Consider the following 12,867-nt stretch of genomic DNA (forward strand, 5'->3'; position numbering starts at 1 on the left):
GACCAAGTCGGCTATCCAGTGTAGCAGTATGCATCCAACTGGGTGAAGCGGTTGATGGTCTGACTATAATCAATTGCCATCCGAGGCTTGCCTGCACCTCTGACCATGAGGACCTGCGCCCTCCAGGGACTGCTGTTAGGGGCTATGATGCCCTCCTACAGGAGTCGCTGAACCTCAGCCCGGATGAACTGCATGTCCTCCGAACTATAGCACCTACTCTTGGTGGTGATTGGTTTGCAATCCAGGGTGAAGTTCGCGAACAGTGACGGGGGGCACCTGTAGAGTGGAGAGGTTGCAGGACGGTGCCAGAGGCTGGGAGCTGAGACCGCAGGATGGTGCCAGAGGCTGAGTGCTGCGACCACCAGATGGTGCTGGGGACTGGTGGTTGTGGATGGTCAGCGGTGGTTGGGGGCATTCAAACACCATCATCACGCTCCTGAACTGACTCTGAAAGTCGACGCCCAGGAGGATTGGTGCACAGAGGCGAGGCATAATTAACAATACAAACCGTTATAACATTCCCTCCCCCACCGACAGCGACGATCCACAATACCCTCGGATACTGGTCTGTTGGTCCCTTGCAGCCATTGAAACCATCCCGGTCATGGGTCGGACTGGAAGGGAGAATCTCTGGACCACGTCGGGGTGCACGAACCTTTCCGTGCTGTCGCTATCAAAAAGACAGTTAATTTTATGCCCATTCACCTCAATCCGCATCATGGAGTTCAAGATCGGGTGAGGTCTGGCTTGATTCAGAGTCACCGATGCCAGAATAGGCATCCCTTCATCATCGTCGTCGGTGGGGAGGCCTTCCCAAGATGGCGATCTCCATGTTGACAACACAGTGTTCGATGAGGAAGAAGGCGGAAGTGGAGTCGTTTGCAGTCAGAAGTGATGTCATCGGGGCAGTAGGCCAAGGTACTGAGGTTGGGAATGATGGCGCTCCCCTTACTGCACATGCAGTCAGCGCCGGAAGCTCCTCTGGAACGCATGCTGCGGTTGGGACCTGCAAACCTTCTGGTAATGGCCCCTCTTCCCTCAGCCCGAACACACAGACCCCTCATGGGGCAGAGGCATCGCAAATGCTTGGACTGCCCTCAGAAGTTGCATCTCGATAATGCTGTCGGCGTAATTGCAGCCGTGGTAGGGTTGGTAATGCCCGATGCTGAGTCCCAGTCCGAAGGCCCTCGTGGTGGAACATACGGAGATAGCCTGTGATTGACACCGCATGGCGCTGGGCCAAGTCTAAAGTCCTGATCAAGTCGATAGCCTTTTTGAGTGGGAGTGGATCCTCCTTGAGGAGTCGTTGCCAGATATAATCTGACCTCAGTCCCAACTCACAGGTGTCTCAAATCAGTTCTTCCACGCACGGGGTTAGGGATATAGTGGCCGTGGGTACCCCCGAACAGTCTTTTCCCAGTGTGACCAGGGACCGGACGAACTCTTCTGTGGACTCACCAGGCTGTTGTTTTCTGGACGCCAACAGGTAACGGGAGTATACCACATTCACTTTAGGCTGCAGCTCAGCTATTGTTGTGATTGTCTGAGAGACGTAGCCATGCCTACTGGCAGGTCATAAAGGGCTGCTTCTAACCAGACCCAGGTCAGTCTGGTTAACAGGTAACAAGGCTTTAATCAGCAAAAGACTGGAGCGTATTACACCAAGGTCGACCAGTCCAGACTGACCTGGGTCTGGTTAGGAGCAGCCCTTTATGACCTGCCAGTGGGTGTGGCTACATCTCTCAGCCAATCACAACAGCTATATGCAAATATATACAAATGTACATTGGTTATAGTATTCTGTACTATCACAGTATTACATCATGACATTAAAAGAATCTTGAATCTTTCTCTGGTAGCTCATTCCAAATACCCACCTCCTTCTGTGGAAAAATTTGCTTCTCAGGTGCTGTTTTAATCTTTTCTCACTCACCTTAAATTTATGCCTGAAGTTTTTGACTGCTCTATCCTCAGAAAAAGATTATGAATCTTTATTTTGTCTCGTTATTTTGTAAGCCTCTTCAAGGCACCCTAGTCTCTTTTGTTCCTGGGAAAACAATCCCAGCCTACCCAGTTTCTCCTAATAACTCAAGCCCACTGGTCTTTTCAACATCTTTGTGAATTTTTCCTGTACTCTCTCCAGCGTAATCACATCCTTCTTATCATAAGATGACAAGAACTGCACATGATATTCCATTTGCAGCTTTACCAATGTCCTCTAAAGCTGCAACATGACATCCCAAATCAATAACCCATCTGATGAAGGCCAGCATGCCAGACTACTTCTTCAGTTTTCAAATGTGCTTGGAAAACTCAACAGGTCATTTATCATTCCAAAGAAACCAAAAGGCAGTCAATGTTTCGGGCATGAGCCCTCTTAAAGGAGTACCAAAAATCAGGCAGACGCTTGAGTAAAAAAAAATGGGGGCGGGGGACAGGCTCAGAGGTAAGTGGTGGATATAGGTGGGAGGGTCAAAGAGAAAGAAGCTGAGAAGGTAGAGGGCAGAGAGCTAAGTGATCATTGGGGGAATCAGAGTTGGAGAGGGTGAGCAAATTTAATATCTTGGGAGTCACTCTCTTGGAGGACCTTTCTTGGACCCATCATGCCAATGGCATCGTGAAGAAAGCACATCAGCTTTCTTAGGAGTTTGTAGAAGTTTGGTATGACATAGGACACCCTGGCAAATTTCTAGAGGTGTGGTGGAAAGTGTGCATCATGGTCTGGTATGGGGACACCAATACAGCTGAGCGTACAATCCTGTGAAAGGTAATGGACATCACAGACAAACCCCTTCCCACCATTGAGAACATCTATGGGGAACACTGCAGTCGGAGAGCAGCAGAAATCATCAAAGACCCTCACCACTCAGCACAACTTCTGTTCTTGTTGCTACCCTCATGAAAGAGGTATAGGTGGTACAAGGCTCAGCCCACCAGGTTCAGGAACAGCTGCTACCCCTCCACCATCAGACTCCTCAACAACAAACTCAATCAAGGACTCATTTAAGGAATCTTTTGTGTTTTGTTTCTCCTCTCTGTATTGCACAGTAAGTTGTTTACATTTGTTAAATTGTTTACATGTGTATATTGTGTACAGTTTTTTTTGTACTACCAATAAGTGGTAATTCTGCCTCACCTACAGGTAAAAGAATCTCAGGGTTGTATGTGATGTCATTTATCTACTCTGAGAATGAATCTGAAATCTGATAAGCGATGAAGAGGCTGGGGAGTTGGAGGGAGACAATGAGATGAGGGAAAGAGAGAGACTCAGGTAGGAGGTTAATGGAAATTGGAGAAATCACTATTGATGCCATCTGGTTTGGTGCTGCGGAGACTGAATCCAGCTGTTTCTCCAATTTGAGTGTGTCTGAAACTTAGCAGTACACGAGGGAATGGACAGATGTGTCAATGTGGCAGTGATGTATGGAATTGAAGTGGTTGGCCACTGTAAGATCTTTGCTTCATTGAGCACCTTCACTCTGTATGCTGTAACAGGAAAAACCTTACAGATGCTGCATCTGGAGCACCAGATGCAGTGAATGACTCCCAAGATTCACAGGTGAATTGTCGTTTCACTTGTAAGGACTGTTTTGGGCCCTGAATAGTGGTGAGAGAGGAGATGTAAGTGCAGTGTAGCACTTGTTTTGGTCACAAGGGTAGGTATCAAGGGGATGATGGTTGGGAAGCGATGTGTGGATGAGGGAATCACAGAGGGAATAATCCCTGCAGAAAGTGGAGAGGGGAGGGGAAGATGTGTTTGCTGGTGGTGGGATTGAAGGTAGAAGAAATTTTGGAGAATGACATGTTGGATACAGAAGCTGGTGGGTGGTAGGTAAGGACAAGGGAAATCCTGTCTTTTTTACGTCTATGGGGTCACGGCAGATGTGTGGGAAATAAAGGAGATGAGAGTGAGGGTTGAGTGAACGGCAGTCTAGGGGAAGCCATGTTTTCTGAAGGAGATAATCTCAGATAACCTGGAATGGAAGGCCTCTTCCTGGGAGCAGATGGGGAAGAGATGGAGGAATTGAGAGACAAGAATAGAATCGTTTCAGGAGACAGACTAGGAAGAGGTGTAGTCAAGGTAACTGAGAGTTTGTGGGTTTACAACAGCTGTGTTTAGATAGTTTGTCTCCTGAAATAGCAACAGAGAGATCAAGAAAGGGGAGACATTTACCAAGGATGGACCAAATGAATTGTGGTCAAAATGGAAATTAGCAGCAAAGTGAATAAAGTTGATGAGCTCATCATGGAATCAGGAAGCCTTTCCAATGGAAAGACAGGCATCGCTGGGCTACACGGAGTACCCATAACTACACCTTTGACTTGGAGAAATTAAAATGACCCAAAGGAGAAATTATTGAGGGCAATTATATGTTTGAGAAGCAGAGGATGGTGGTGGAGGAGGAGGACTGATGAAGTCTATTATTAAGGAAGTAGAGAGCCTTGAGGCCTACTTTATGGGAAATATTTATGTTTCGAGACTAGACACCATGGTGAAAATGAAGCCATCCAAGCTCAGGGATCTGAAATCTGCACAAAGGGAACAAAACAGAGAAGTGGTAAGATGATACCAGTTAGGTGGGGCAGGAGCACATGAAGACATTGGGTCTATTGGGACAATTGAGTTTGTGGATCTTGGGTAGGAGGTAGAACCAGACAGTGCAGAATTAGGAAGCAATGAGGTTCGAGGCTGTAGGAGGGAGGTGATTGGAAGTAATAAGGTCAGTTATGTTGCAGGAGATGGTAGCTTGATGTTTCTTTATGAGGTCCTGTTCAAGGGGTAAGTAAGAGGAGGTGTTTGAGAGCTGTCGGGGCTTGGTGAGGTTGAGATCAGTATGCCAGACTACAACACACTATCCTTGTCTGCAGCTTTGATAGAGAGATTGGAATTGGTGCTGAGAGAATTAACGGCAATGTGTTCTGAGATCATATGATTTCAATAGGTGAAGCTGCCACAGTTGAAGTCTAGTGGCAGTTGGAAATTAAAAGATCCACAGTGGGCAGAAGACCAGAATGAGGCATCCAAGAGGAGGAAGAGGGATCCTCAGTGGCAGGGTTGGGAGAGGGGGTGGTGGTTTGTGGAGAATCCTCTTTGAAGAAGTAGGCATGGAGACCAAATGCTTCTTCTATTGTGTCCATGGTTTGCATGGCACTCTTTGAGATGTGGGTGAAGGGTATGAAGGTAAGGCCTCTTCTGAGGACAGAGCATTCTGTCTCAGAGAGGGGAAGGTTAGAGGGGATAATGAAGTCCATGCATGGGTTAGAATGGGGTCAGTGGGTTGGAGGAGATCAGGGAGAGTAGTTGAGGAAGGTCGGAAGTGAGATGAAAGGTTGAGAAGTAGAAGGAGATGAAGAGTATGAGAGAAGTATGAATGTGTTGTTGGGAATGTTGTGGAGTGATGGTGGGGGAGAAGGGGTAGTGTGATCCAGCAAAGGTTCAGCCCATGGTTGGCAATGGAGTCAGTGGAAATGCTAGCTCAGGTCAGGCAATGGTCCCAGCTCTGATCCCCGAGGCATGCCACTAGTGACAGGCCTCCAGTCTGAGAGGTAATCATCTACTACCACTCTCTGGCTCTACCCATGAAGCCAATGTCAAATCAAAGGGGCTGGGTGGGAGAGTGCTCCTTTTGGTGTTATTATAATATGGATAAAAGTTGGCACTTCCTTCAAGACAGAGTCTTAGTGCCGGACCCCTTACTATTCAATGGGAATAAATAACCAAAACGGATGCTGGCTGGAAACTAAAATAAGCCTTGGAAATCCATATTTCTATTTTATTTTTTGTGGTGTTGCAAATTTGAGTTGATCTGAACTGATGACTTACATGATAAAGAACTAGAATACAATGTACCTCATTACTGATGTCCTAATGATTGTAAATACATTGAATGGCTTCACAATTTGATAGAAGTCCGTTGATTCGAAATTTATTTAGTTTTATATTAATATGGGCTGAAAATGTTAGCCACATGTAAACATTTAGAATCAAAGGTTTGAAAAGTTATGACACTTATTATGAGCTCCCATTAAATTTAGTGTGAATATCACTTTAAGGGCTAGTACAGGCTGCAACCATTCACAGCTGTGGAGAGACTGGGTGGCAACATCTAGGACAAACTGTATCCAAAGTTGATACTCTGGAGAAAGAACATTTGTTGCTTTATCCAAAGACACAAAGGTGAGAGAGTCATGTCTGTGGAACACTGAAGGAAACAACATTTTTATTATTGACCACCAGCCGTTTCATGGGATACTGAGGTAGAGTGACTGAAATGGACAATATGACTGATTCTACCTGTCAGGGAAATTATTGAACCACACCATGACCAAAGGAAGGGACACTTCAATGGACTCATGCCTGGGTTGTGGAAGCATCATGGAAGTCACACATTTTCTTTCCTCTATGAAATGAAAGGGGAGTTGTGGCAACTGTTCATCTGAAAGGATATTTCTCAGCAAGAAACTTGACAAGGATTCCTGAGGTTTCAGTAGTCCGGTCGGTCACTCAGTCCCTTCCACCTCCTTCATGATTACTTCTGGACATCAGTTTAAGAGTCTGCGTTTCAACAGAGGATTTCTAAGGCTGAACTTTGGAATGACTTTCCAGAATTGTGCCTAAGCTGTAATGGTTTGGGTGTCTTTCTCACTCACTCACTCTCTCTCTCTCTCTCTCTCTCTCTCTCTCTCTCTCTCTCACACACACACACACACACACACACACACACACACACACACACACACACACACACACACACAAGTATATTAGCACATCGTAGGTTTTGATTGAACTAATGTGCTATATTATTAGTAGTTATTAATAAATATATTTTAAAAGAAGACAATAACACTGTCTTGGTGAATTTCTACAGCTGCTGATCTGCGATGTAACACGCTTACTGAATTATTCTTTCAAGATGATAAAAAGTTCTCAAAATATTTTGCAGAATGTGCAAATTGAAGATGCCACAAGCTTATTAATCTCACCCATGCCATTTCAACTCAACATTTGTAAATGCTTTACTTTTTTTCCTGTAGTCAGTAAACAGAGTCGAACTAAGCCATGACCATATTCATAGCTAACAACTTTCATTGTGTACAGAAATCGGGGTGGGAATGTATTTGGCCAGCAGTAAATGGATTGTGTTTAATTTTAGGTGCAAAAACAAATTTCTCTCCACAATCTGTGCACCACATGTATTCTGTTTTTGCAGCTTGCATTTAAATGATAATTAGCTTATATTACTATTTACTCTGGGGAAAGTAATTTTTTATGATTATTTCAGAAGAAAGAGACAACTAGTCAGTGGGTCAGCTGCCACCAATATGGCCGCCCCCATGGATCACATGTATTGGAGTCTGGAAATGAAGCCAGATGTGATGTTCCTCTGTGTTGCCGTGTCTGAAGTTCTGGTTCCCAGCAAATGGAAATGACAATGAAAGTGTATCGGCCCAAAATGGTGACGCGGGTCACGGTCCACACGCATCTCTATTAGAAAAGGGCTTAGTGTCTTTTCCTCCAGCAGTTCAAGCAGGGCTGCACTACGGCTGGACAGTATTTTTGTGAGTGCTTGCTTTGGCCGCAGTGGTTGTACCTCATGGTCAGTGGTGGCAGAGGAAGTCAGGGGCCCTGAGTCCCAAGATGGCACCCACCCATTCTCCCCATCTGGAAGCTGCGTGGCCTGCTGAGTAGGCCTCTGCATTTGTTTGATCAGTCTCTGTTGCTCAGGCCATCTGCACCACTTTCTGTAGGGACCGATTACCTTTCTCCAGTAGTTATTCCTGTATTTGATGGGGGAAGAATCCAGTGACTAGCCTGTCGCAGATGAACTCCTCCTGGTAGGTCACCACAGTCATGTCCCGCACGAAATCGTCGACCGATTCACCTGGACCCTGGCATTGGGAGCCAAGCTGGAAGCGTGTGTACATCACATTCCTCAGAACTCCATACAGCTGTCAGAGTAGGGCCATTGACTCTTCGCATTTAGTGCAGTTGCAAATTAATTGATACGCTCAGTGGCCCTCCGCTGCGAAGAGCACTATTGGCAGTGATTTTGTGGCACCTCAGGTTGGCCTTCAAACAGTGTAGCCATATCAAACTTTACGGAGGCCTCTGGTTCCTTTGGACCGATCTTCAGCTTCTCCAGTTGGATTGCCTTGTCCATGGCACTTTAAGATTCTGATCAATAAATTGTGGCATGATCAATGACCACTCGCAGACATGAAGCAAGAGTCAAAGGCTTTATTGATCAGAAGACCCAGACATGCTACTGGCTCACATCCAGCAGGTATAAGGGAGGAAACTAGGGCTCTCGGCCTTTATTAGGGAATCTTATGGGGAAGGGCTACAAGTACAGAAAGCGGGCCAGCCTGACCAGCCCAATGAGGACATGCCACCAGTACCATGTTCCACCACAAAGACATCAACACATCTCACATGTTGCTGGCCCAGTTCCAAGGCAGGTACTGAGGGAGGAGTTTGAGTGTAACAGCCTTTAATAGGGATTTACAGGAGGGAGGAGACACAGATTCGGGGGAGGGCCAGCTCATACAATACATAGTTAAACAGTGGTTGCACCAAAATGGGAAGTTAAGTGTTGTGATCAGTCATCAAAAGCAGTATTGGTTGTTATTTTCTTCCAACTTTCTTTTGCCACTTTGATGAAAGAGTTGGGACAACACATGAACATTACACAAGGTCAAACACAGAAGTAATTCTGCTTGTTTTGTCAAACACAGAAGTAATTCTGCTTGTCTTGTGGCATTCTATATTTAAATTGACTTTGAAAAGACAAGGGTGGTAATGAAGCAATGCAGTCAGTATCAATGCTTCACTATGCTAGAGGAGACTACAGTGAGATTAGGGAAAAAGATAGAATAAGTTTGAATTGAGAATTCTGGTTCAACTATTTCCTCACAGGGTTTTCTTGACTACATTTATCCCCCAGTGGAAGGCAATGCTTGGTATTCAATTAATAAACTTGCACCTGTAGCTGAGCTAGATAGAAACTTCTCCAGGTGCAGCCAATAAGCATTGTGCCCCAGGGAGAATGGGCAAGAACAATATGTCAACACCACTGAAGAAGTAAGGTACAATAAATAAAATTCCAACACAAACATGTGAGTCAGATATGGAAACAAAATAGCAGTCAAGGGAGGATGTTATATGGAATAACATTATTTGTTTTAAATCTCATTTCGGAATTTTGTTGAAGGATGAAATAAAACCTTCTGTGGTTTTTTTAAAACTGGTTCAAAGGATCCAGATACAGAAAAGTGGTAGGTTTAGGAATTGTTTAAGGGTATAAATTGCTCTCATGAAGTTAAATAATATAATTAAAAGGAGGGTTGAAATCCTCATTTTTGAACAATATAATCTTTTAATTTGTAGCCTTGAGTCTCGACAATCAGTTCTGAAAAGCAACAAATGGATTTTAACATGTTGTTGGGAAAGAAACAAGAAGTTGTGACTCTTTATGACTTGACATCGGAAGGCAATTCATTGAAATGCTATTGGAATATAACAAGATATTTTTACATAGGAAGTGCCTGGAACCACACTCTAGGTTAGAAATCAGAGACAAGGAGATTAACAGGGTGAAATCAAGTAAATAAAACAGCTGATGAAGACAAAGTAATAGATCAGATTTATGGTCAGAGTACATATGACGTCACATACAATCTTGAGGTTCTTTTTTTCTGTGGGCCAGGCAGAATTACCACTTACCGATAGTGCAAAAAAAAAACTGTGGACTGCAGATATGTAAACAGATTACAAATGCAAACAAACTGTGCAATACAGAGAGAACAAAAAGAAAATCAATAAAGTGCACAAGTAAGAGTCGCTGATTGAGTTTGTTGTGGAGGAGTCTGATGGTGGAGGGGTAGCAGCTGTTCCTGAACTGGGGTGGTACGAGTCTTGTGGCACCTATACCTCTTTCCTGATGGTAGCAGCAAGAACAGAACATGTGCTGGGTGGTGTGGATCCTTGATGCTGCTGCTCTCCGATGATAGTGTTTTCGATAGTGGGGAGTTTTGCCTGTGATGTCCTGGGCTATGTCCACTGCATTTTGGAGGGCTTTATGCTCAGGGGTATTGGTGTCTCCATACCAGACCATAATGCAGTCAGTCAGCACACTTTCTACCACACATCTGCCAAAATTTGCCAGGGTTTCTGGTGTTATATCAAATGTCCACAAACTCCTGAGGAAGTAGACGTACTGATGTCTTTCTTCACGATGCCAGGAAAGATCCTCCAAGATAGTGACTCCCAAGAAATTTGCTCTCCCTCTCCACCTCTGATTCAATTGTGCACCTCTGGCTTTCCCTTCCTGAAGTCAACAATCAGCCCCTTAGTTTTGTTGACATTGAGTGCAAGGTTGTTGCTGCATCATTCAGCCAAGTTTTCATTCTCCATCCTGTATGCTGCTTCATCACCTTTATACAACCCACTACCGTGATATTGTTGGCAAATTTGTGGATGATGTTATTGTCATACTGAGCAGAGCAGGGGGCTAAGAAGGCAGCCCTGTGGTGCTCTGGTGCTGATGGAGATTGTGGAGGATATGTTCTTACCAATCCTCACTGACTGTGGTCTGGAGGTGAGGAAATCCAGGATCCAATAACACAGTGTTGATCCCCAGGTGCTGGAGTTTGCTGATCAATTTTGAGGGGATGATGGTAAATGCTGAACTGTAGTCAATAAAGAGCATTCTGATGTAAGCACCTTTACAGTCCAGGTGTTCTAGGGCTTTATGTAGAGCCAATGAGATGGCATCCACCATAGACTTGTTTCTACAATAGGCAAGCTGGAATGTATCAATGTCACCCCTCAAAAAGAAGCTGATATGTTTCAACACCAGTCTTTCAAAACATTTCATCACTGATGATGTAAGTGCTACTGGTCAATAGTCATTAAGGCATGTTAATGCACTCTTCTTAGCCACCAGAATGATTGATGCCTGTTTGAAACAGGTGGGTACCACACCCTGCTGGAGTGAGATTCTGAAGATATTCATGAATAATTTGGTAAGCTGGTCATCACAGATTTTTAATTCTCGGCCAGACAGGTAACTGCATCTGGGCCAGATGCTTCGCTTGGATTCACTCTCCTAAATCAGCACGCAGGCCATCCTCAGATACAGACAGGATGAGGTCATTAGGGGATGTGGGGGGTGCAGAGGAGTGGTTCTTTGCTGTTAATGTCATCAAATCAGATGTAGAAGGCATTAAGTTCTTCTGCAAGTGAAGCTTTGCTATCTGCTACTTCACTGGATTTGATTTTTTTTAGCAGGTAATGGCATTTAGGCCCTGCCACAGCCGTCAGGTGTCCCTTGTTTTCATTTCTTTTGGAATCTCCACTTGGTGAAAATGTTCATATAATTAATGAGATGGATGAATTAATGAAGGGAAACAATTGAGGAACAATTGTTGACACAATTAGTAAATGTTTTGTAGTTCAGTGAGTGATGTCGGCACTAAGAGTAATTATATCTCTAATAATGATCAGTAATGAATCACAGCTGATGCGTAACCAAGCGAGGAGAGGTGCACATTGTGCAATGAAAGCATTGAGGTTAAAACTATGCAGCACTAACAGGTTTAGAGAAAATAGTTTGCTGATTCTCAGGTAAGTTATTCAAAATTTAAAAGGTATTTTGTCTAAGGTGGAAATGAAATTTTAAGGATAATGATTGTGGCACAAAAATAGAGAAATAGTGTTTTGTATCAAAGGCCCACAGGAAGGAAACATCCTAACAAATGGCTTTTTTTTTTGGAGATTGGTGTAACTTCAAATAAGTCTGGTAGCTTTAATAACATATTGTGGTATGAATGATTTGTTCTGTAGCTGGATTCACTCTTAATTTTAGTAAAGTGTATGTAAACAACTTGCAATGACACAGCCACTGGCAATAGTTGATGAACAAGTTCAGTACTTATTGATTATGAGTCAAAATGCATTGGTTTTTAAAAAAAAAATACTAGGTTGGAAAACTGCTATCTGGAAATTTTACTATTCGGCTCTCGATTTTATTTGAAGCTACCACTTCATTAGAAATATTATTAATGCATTGAAAATTTCAAATCTATATTAAGAATGGTATTATTTCCTCAGTTTTGGTGACTTATAAAAGAAATGTTTTCTATGATCGTATAATTTTGGAATCCTTATTCCACTATTGCTGGTTATGGAATATGTTCTGTTACTCTGTCCAAATATATAATACTTGGCATAATTAGATGTGTGTAGTGCAGTAGGATCTTACGGTTCTTAATTTCTTCCAAATGAATTTCAATTTATTATCATGTGCAAAGAGATGTAGGGAAAAGCTTTGCTTTGTGTGCTATCCAGGTAAGTGAATCTCTGTGGTGAAGAAGGTAATGCAAAAATAAAAGGTGTGACAACAAAAGTGCAGGGTATAGTGTTGAAGTGAAAGGTATCACCTTGTTACTAATCAGAGGTTTATTCAATAATCCACTAACAAGGAAAATATAAGCTAGTCACTTTCTGTTTTCATTCTCAACAATGAGATTGTTGTAGAGACTATTGCAAACTCATTGGTCTCCTGTTTGGAGCGATTGTAGAATGTGTTGAGTCCTTGAGGGAACATGTACTATTGCCTAGTGTTCTATCTCATTTTGCTTTGTAGCCTGTGATGGTGTGCATGTATTGTCATTGTTGCAGGATATCTAAGTTTTGTCTGGATTCCTATTTGATGCTGCCTCTTGGCGTATCTGGCTGTGTAGAGGTCATATCAAAATATCTTAAGGTGGGTTGGTTGACTTGAACACATCAGTCCTGGTCTTCAGTAATGTGTCAACCTCTCAGTTCAACTATGGTTTCTAGTTGGCAAACAATGGATTTTCCTT

Source organism: Narcine bancroftii, chromosome 4 (genome assembly GCF_036971445.1).
Source record: "Narcine bancroftii isolate sNarBan1 chromosome 4, sNarBan1.hap1, whole genome shotgun sequence".
NCBI classification, from domain to species: Eukaryota; Metazoa; Chordata; class Chondrichthyes; order Torpediniformes; family Narcinidae; genus Narcine; species Narcine bancroftii.